Raw genomic sequence first — 8,015 nt, forward strand, 5'->3', positions numbered from 1 at the left:
CACGGCAAGCTTTTGTATACCCATTACAAATGTTTGTCATATGCGGGGATTTTACCCGCAACCGCCAGCGCAACAGCCACAAACCGGTGCTGTGACTATACACTGTTGACACGTAATATCTACGTACGTACGTAAGTACAAAATTATTGAAATTAATACTAAATTACTATAAAAAAATAATTGCTTCATATATTAAAAAAAAAAACTGTTACATTAATATTACAAACAGATCCTCCAATTTTATTTATTTGTTTAAATAACGCCTAAGCAGATTTTATAGTTTTAGTAAAATTAACACCTGACGATCTAAATAATTTATACTGTAACCCATTTGTAATTTTAAAAGAAAAAAGTGCGCAAAATAAAAAAGTTTAGAGAACATTTTATACAAAAGTTTAAGCTCTTAAGTTTTTTTCTATTTTAAACTTTTATGGCCTTAACCCTTTTATAATTAATCAAGAAAAGGTTTTATTAATTTTCTACTTCCTATCTGACATTTATTTTTATATAGCAAGGCCTAGAAGAAAGGTCATCTAATTAGACTTGTATAAAATATCTATCAATTAAACTGATTCTCTCAAAAATGCTAATCCTCTCGGTAATACGAGTTTCAATAAATACTTAGAAATAAATGATAAAATGACTATTGCTGGAGACTGAATACTTTATGTATTATATGGTTTATATATAAAAAAAAAACAGAATACGAAAACAATAACATGTGAAATATCTAGAATATATTTAGTAATTTAATTAGCGTTAGGTACTATTTCACTGTTGCATTGTTGCGTAATAGGAAAAAAATTGATCTACCATACTGTCACCTGCCAATATATTTTTTCTTATTTTAAAAATAGATAAGTTTTCGTTGATTAATTTTTTTTCAAACAAAACTACAAATGTCCTAATTTAAGTTATCTATTAAATAAAGGTAATTAGATCAAAATTCAACATTCGTTTGAAAACAACGACGCTATCGAGATTCACAAATGCAAAGTTTAAAATTATAACATCTTACATTATTTCATATTACAACTATTCACCTTACAAAAATTAATACACAAAAATATTACTTACGATACAATAATAATTGGTGGATATTATTTTTCTTGTCTAAGCAATGAGCGCCAACAGACTACTTTGGATGTAGCCACACAGTGAAGATGTCAAGTGGTACTTGTTTACCGGATCGTGTTCTATCTTGTTTATGCTCTGAAATGGAGCATATTGCAGCCGGTGCCTTGTTCTCTACTACTTTGTTAACTACACGTACGGAATCGTTGACCTCTGTTGTATCTCTCACTTTTAATTCAATGAATGGCTTTAAAGTAGATCTGTAAAAGTAAAAGTATGAACAAAGAACTTGGATCTGATCTTTTAACTGGAATCTTCATTGTTGACATTAATATCGTTTTTATATCATTTCTATTGTTTTAACGTTGAAATTTTCTTCTTTAATTATTTACTTAATCTTAACAAGAAAAATGCAAAAAAATGCCCAGCTTTATTAACACCATTCCACGCGGACGTGATTTATACCGAAAGTACATATTCTACTTCTTAAACTCTTTAACTGTAAATATGTATGATATATTAACATAAAAAAATATATATAAATGTTATGTTGTTTCTGACACCCATCACATTGAAATACGAATACCCTTTGCAAAAAAATTATTTTATTCATTACAATGATTTCTTAATACGTGTTTTCAATATAAAAAAAAAAAAATAGTTATATCACTACCGACTTTTTTATTGGAAGTTAGTTTAAGCTAACAAAGCTTTGCAAAAAAATTGAAAGATTTTTTTTTATCATAACTAAGAACGAAAGAGAGAGAAGAAATTGTTATTTTTAAGTAAGATATTTTGTTAGAACGCGTTTTTTTACGCTAATTAGTTTTAATTAAATTTATCATAAAAAAAAAACTGGCTACAAAATGGGTTTACAAAATGAAATCTGCAAAAAAGCGAATTAAGTAAATTAGTATAACATTTTTAAGGTACTGTATTATATTAGTTCTTGAGCTTATTGTTCACTTATTTTTGATTTGTATCTTGGTATTAAACTAACGAAAACTTACTTGTTAACTTATCTTATAATATGTTAAAAAATATTGATCCTAAACTTGACTTTAATACTTTTAAACACACAAGAACACTATTGAATGTTAATTATATCAAAATATTTAAAATTTATATCTTACCCTACACAAATAAATATCTTGTGATTTATAGTAGTGTTTGAAAAATTATAAAAGGTTTTTGCTACGAGTCTCATTGTCTCAGCTGCTAACGGTTTCTGTGGGTTTATTTTTCGACCACTAAATCGGAATAGCAATTCCACAAGGAAATGTCGCTCTTGTTACCGTTTTACGCCATTATGATTTGTGCAAATACTGCAGTAGGTTCTTGTTAAAACTTATAAGATACGACGATACGATACAAAGATCCTATACAATTATTTCTCATGCAAAACGTTTATTGTTGATTTCTGTAGCTCTAATTAAGATGTTGCAGTTTATTTTTAAAGCTACTTTAACACACTACATATATTATAGACTTGCATTTGCTCAGGTGGATGTTAAAGTTAGATTAGGCGCTGTTTTCTTGGGTTCACTCTGGAGTAGACGTGTGCGACGTGTACTAGAAAAATTGCTGTGATATTGATGATATCAAAAATTTTGGTGGAAGTAATTTTTTAAGGATATTTACGAGTAATAACCGAATATAGCGGATAAAAAGTACTAGTATGTAAGTAGATCATTGTTCAACGGGTATTTAGTTCTTTAATTTAAATATGTTCTCTACAGTAACTTTACTTTTCATTTTGATAATTAGAAAGACAGCAAATATGATATAATATTTTGTACCCTTTTGTGTAATACAATTTTAATTAATTTATGTGTTATGACAAATTTTGGGATCTAAGACTTCATTTTTGGTTTGTATTTTTTTTTTGTTTCATGTTTTTACAACAAAGTTAAGTACAAACAGTACAGAAGTGCAGAAATTTAGTAAAAAGTCTTCCCGTTGCTTCTTAAGACAAAATTTTATAGTCTTTAAAATAAACAAGCGGTTAGTATGCTAAAATGTTAAAATTAATTACCACATAGGTACCACTGTCGAATATTATTAATATCAAATAATTTGATCGCATTACAATATTTGTAATAAGACCACGTAAAGACTTGTTTTATCCCATCAATACGCTTTTCGATATGAATATCAAGACAGTTGATCATTCCATGAATCTGACTATATTTTTATCCAAGTTGAATATATATTATATTAATTTAAGCATCGTGGTAAAGAGGACTTTAGTGACTCAAAAACATTTTACAAAGCAGGCGTATTCTGAAAGTAATCATTGTATGTAGGGGAACATCCATATTTCAAATAAAAATATTATGCAAAGCTGGTTGTAGCATTGTAGTATATTTGACATATCTTGAACAGCTAAATATTTAGCGGTAATCATTGTTTTTTTCATATCTCACCCAATGAATGATACCTACATGATATCCACAAAATAAAGGTACGCTCGTAGTACATTCTGGTCAAATGTGTCAGACAAGGTTAAATAAGACAGAGCAGACAACTCAATCTGAATTATTTTCAAATTTCTCAATAATTGTTTTATTACAATAATTATAAAGCAACTAGCTGACCTGGCGAACTTCGTATCACCTTATTCTTTTCTGAATAATAACATAATATATCAAAATAAAATATAGCCTATCTTTTAAGTTGGATCAAACTGCACACGGTGTTCAAATTTGATTAAAATCGGTTAAGTAGTTTAGGAGTCCATTGAGGACAAACATCGTGAGACGAGATTTATATATATTAAGATATCGAAGTTTAGAATATACGAAACAGTCTTTTATTGACATCCGATTTTATCATTATTAACGTTAACATCCCATTCATATATATCGTTAATTAATATTAGACACCCAATTAGGTATATACGTCTTTTATTTTCTTCACCTCATTCTTTATTTTCAGTAAACACCTCTTCTATATATTAATACGTGAAGCAAAATCTTTGTATCCCTTTTTACGAATTTTGCGCGGACGGAGGACTATGAAATTTCGTACACTTATCTTAATATATATAAATCTCGTGTCACAATGTTTGTCCTCAATGGACTCCTAAACCACTTAACCGATTATAATAAAATTCGCACACCATGTGCAGTTCGATCCAACTTAAAAGATAGGCTATATTTTATTTTGATATATTATGTTATTATTATATTTCAGAAAAAAAAAAAGGTGATACGAAGTTCGCCAGGTCAGCTAGTAGTTTATATAGAGAAGTGCAGAATGGTAATATTTTTTTTAAAACAATTTATAAAAATATATTAAAGCAATAAAAAAAACATTACACACACAACCATGTATTTGGTACACACATGCATATCATACGCTTTTGTTGATTGTCAGTCTGTATGTAGTCAAATTAAAAAATTTTAAAAAAGGTTTTTTATTTTTATTAATTTTTTTTAATTTAAATTATTTATTTTGGAATTTCGACCTCTGGGCGACCACTAGATTAAATAAATACATGAATATGTGACATTATGTAACACCAAAAGCTTACTAATTTACTTAGCAAAAGAAAATGAATAGGAACCGTAGAAATGTCACTATAACCACAAAGAAACCAACAAGCCAGTGAACATCTGAACATAGCCGTTTGAAAGCAAAACAAGTATTCACTAGTACAATAACCTGTGGAACAATAGTGAATGTGGACACAGCTTTGAGACACCAGTTTGTACGGTCCTAGGAGGTACTCCGCTTCTATCTAATAAGTGTAATGTATTCTGAACTGAACGTAGTAGTCGCATTTAAACACTTTCCTTTTAAAAATAATTTATTTTCTAGATTTGTGTGGATTTAATTATAACTATTTATTATTTTTATTGCGATTGGAAACTTCGATCTTGTAGTATATAAATTAGTTTTACGTAAATGTAACGTTCAAATAATAATTTTCTTGGACGTGAATTAAAATTTAATTAGCATTGTTGTTGTAATTTTTTTCAGTATGATTGCGGAATTCAGCCCACAACCCCCGGAGTAGGAAGCAGGTTACTGCATACTGCGCAACAATATAAATTGTTATTCACGTCAGAATTTTTGTTTTCAAGTAATTTAATCTTCTAATCAAACATATTTGCACTCGAAGTCGTTTTGGTTTGCTTGTAACTCAAATTGTGTGTAAATAAAGCTTTTAAAACAAAGTTAACCTAAAACTCCTAAAAGGTTAATTCAAATCAATTTAACTGTATGTAAAGGATAATGATATTCCGAGTCAACAGTGACGGCAATAAAATTAACATCTCACTCGAATATTCTACGGATCACCGTATTAAAGTAATTTAAATAATGATACGTGCGAGTATGACAGATTCAGATGCTCACTTGATACATTGCTTGTGGAATATTGTGAACTAGATTCTACTCTCGATTCAATCCAGGTTAAAATCAATAGTTATCACTACTTTCAGTTCTAATTATAATAGATACTAGAACTTTAACCCGCGCCTTCGTTTACGTAGAACTTGCAAAGCTTTAACTGTTTACGCAGCGTACGCAGCGGAAGCTCTCAAAAGAAAAAAACCCGATTTTGAAACATTCTTTATTGGTGCTCTGCTCCTATTAGTCTTAGCGTGATGATATATAGCCTCTAGCCTTCTTCAATAAATGAACTATCTAACACTGAAAGAATGTTTCAATCGTATATAGTAGTTTCTGAGATTAGCGAGTTCAACAAAACAAACAAACAAACTCTTCAGTTTTATAATATTAGTATAGATATATGTACTACTGGATGGTGTAGCTTTATAATAAGTGAATTTAAATCATCTTAGTCTACAACAAGGTCGGCAAACAAGTGTACGGCTCATCTGATGGTAAGTGATTACCGTAGCTTATAGACGTCTGCAACACCAGAAACATCACAAGCGCGTTGCCGACCATATTCTCAATTCCCTCCAGAGTTATACATTTCGACTTTTAGGTTATTAAATTATACGAAATAATAAAACACTATATTAAGGTAAAGCCGTAAATTGCAACCAAATTTACAAAAATTGTAAATATTTTAGTTGGGTACTTGTGTAAACTGGTTGATAACGTCCCATTGCTGGGACTCTTTGTCCTAATAGGAAACATATCGGAGCTATAATAAATATTTTTGTACAAGTACAAATATTCATACAATTTTCAATTCAGAGCGGAAATCGAAACCGCGACCACCGGTATTTTAGGCGCCCACACGGCACGCACACCTAAACCAGAGCGATGTCGTGTAAACAATAGTTCAAATTAGTAATACCGCGTCCATTTAAAAACAAGATTATGACCATTATTTCTATGTGTTTTAAAAAATAATACGTTCTATTACAAATTAAAATATATAATTTTTTTTTATTTTAATTTAAATTTTTTGTAGGGTTACGATCGCGTGGTAACTGTGCATAATCGTATTTTAAATAAAAAGCCCTTATCCGAAACCTAAAACTAAACTTGTTAGAAATTAATGAATTCGTGACTTAGAAATATTTCCTCGGATATTACTTAAGCCATTTACAATGTTTATAAAAGACAAGCAAGTAGTATTAGCTCAGTTGTTTATTTTTTGTAGTAAATTGGATGAATAGACTTAAATATTTGTACATGAAATACGATCAAGGGCTTGTTTTACCCGTTGTGGATAAAGATTATCCAGCAAATAAGTTAGGATCAAACTTTAATAGCAGAAGGTAATATGAGGACCTGTTTCGCCTCAATTAATAAAATACAAGTTTTAGATTCATGTTTGCGAACAGTAATATTTCATAAATACAGTGAAATTTGATGGTAAAAAAGAATAATACATCAAAAACTTTTACCAGCTGATATCGTCATCCGTCAAATAGTATATCAATATCCATAATTGGTGAAACTGGACCTAAAACTATAATTTTTTATATCGAAAATGTTAGTCGACCTCAATTTGTAACATCTACAACGTTGCCATTACTCAATGTCTCTTTAAGGAAAACAGTACAAAAATGTCAAAATTTTTTGATAATAAAATGTATGGATCCCTGTGGAAATTTTCTTTTCTTTTATTTTCAGTGGACTTCTAATAATACTAATTATTTTTTTGCTTAGTTTTTTTAATCGTCAATATTCCTTTCTCTTTATCTGAATAAGCAAGCAATGTTACAATTAGTACAACAAAGTAAAATACTTCAAGTTATCAGCGATAGCTGTAAATAACTAATATTTGAGTTAGATTTTAGGAGCTTGATTACAAACTTGATTACAAAACAATATATACTATAAAAATTAATAATACTGGGTCTGAGTGTGAGTATTTTTGCGTTTCCCGTACTTTGGATAGTATGCTTAAGCTGTCGGTCCCAGGTGTTATCATAGAATACTGATAGTAAGGAAGTTATTGGCATACCCACAGTACAGCAGCGCGGTGGATTAAGCTCCGAACCTTCTCCACAGAAACACTTATTTTTTAATCTTTTTACGTTATAGGCGAAAATCATTATGTGGCTCCTATAAGTGTACACGTCGAAAATCATAATTTTACAGGAGAGCAAAAACAAGATTTAAAAAAATCTTGTTCCTGAACTAAGTGGGCTAACTTCAACTGGAGTATCTTTTTTTGTAAAGCAAAAATATAATATAAGTGTTAAGGTAACTCATCTTATAACACTTGTCACAGGAAGCATAAAACTAATGTATCTTGTGCAATTAAAGGTCACTTTAAAAAATGGTGGCCTGATATAGCACTAAGTTGCACTTTTTTGCGTCTGTTTAGTCTTGTATTACAAAGAAAACGGTAACAGAATTTAAATCATTAAATTTTCTTATTTTAATAGGCAAATTTTTTAGTAATTTTGTTTTTTTTTTACGTTTTAAGAATTAACTAAACAAAAACTGTGTTGGTCAAACTTCTTTTCTTAAACAAAAATTGATTATTTATGTTACAACACTAA

Source organism: Melitaea cinxia, chromosome 6, assembly GCF_905220565.1.
Source record: "Melitaea cinxia chromosome 6, ilMelCinx1.1, whole genome shotgun sequence".
NCBI lineage: Eukaryota > Metazoa > Arthropoda > Insecta > Lepidoptera > Nymphalidae > Melitaea > Melitaea cinxia.